Below are 981 nucleotides of genomic sequence, written 5' to 3' on the forward strand. Positions count from 1 at the left end.
CTTTTGATTTAAAGCCAGAGATGTGTGATTTTTCCTTTAACTTGAATACTTAGAGGTTATTGTAGGGTTATTAACTGGTCTAATTTCAATGTTGTTTTGTCTCAGGGAAGAGGGAGGCATGAGGAGAGGAAGAGAGACGGAAAGGGCCAGTTGGTGGAGGAGTCAGAACACACACAACATTTATCAATTAAGTTTAGAATCTTACATGAGTGTGGTTTGTGAACCCCAAACAATGACAATAGTAACATCAAAGATCACTCACTGCAGATCACCATAATAGATATAATAATAAAGTTTGAAATATTGCGAAGACTATCAAAATGAGACACAAAGACATGAAGTGAGCACATGCTGTTGGAAAATCGAGGCCCAATAGACTTGCTCAATGCAGGGTTGCCACAAACCTTAAATTTGGAAAAAAAGAAAAAATGCAGTATCTGTGAAGCACAATAAAGTGAAGTGCAATAAAATAAGATATGCCTATATTTTCCTTGGCGAGGCGTCTTTTTAGGTCTTTTGCCCATTTTGGATACCAGTCCTTTATCAGATCTGTGTTATGCAAATATTTTATCCCATTCCATGGCCTGTCTTTCTATTTGTTAAATAAAATTACAGGAGGCTATTGTTTTATTTTCCTTTCTTCTTTATCAGTTTTTTCTTTTCTTTTTTTTTTTTTTTTTCCTTTTTCCTGTCAGAAAGGTTTAGAGGGAGGCACATCGCACACACAAGCACGAACATCCAGTCATCACACTTATGAACTATGAAAGGAGAAGGCTACTGTTTTGGGCTAACCTCCTGTGCTAGGCCCCAACAGACCAGAGTAAAAATCAAAATGGAGTCACTCATGCAGCGTTTCCAAGTTGCTAAACTAAGTTGTTATCTGACCTTCAAGAAATCAGGAGAGAGGGATAACAGTCATTTTTCAAAACAGGCCAGTTTCAATCTTTAATTGGCATGATAATGATGATAAGTTCCCTCTGC

General features: G+C 37.2%; 1 pseudogene; it reads right to left on the bottom strand.

Annotated features, from left to right (window-relative positions):
* Window positions 1-689: 689 nt before the first annotated feature.
* LOC112209704 (small nucleolar RNA U13) lies at window positions 690-770 on the bottom strand (annotated as a pseudogene).
* Between the last annotated feature and the right edge of the window lie 211 nt (window positions 771-981).

The sequence above is a fragment of the Pan troglodytes genome, chromosome 5 (assembly GCF_028858775.2).
Source record: "Pan troglodytes isolate AG18354 chromosome 5, NHGRI_mPanTro3-v2.0_pri, whole genome shotgun sequence".
Taxonomy (NCBI): Eukaryota; Metazoa; Chordata; class Mammalia; order Primates; family Hominidae; genus Pan; species Pan troglodytes.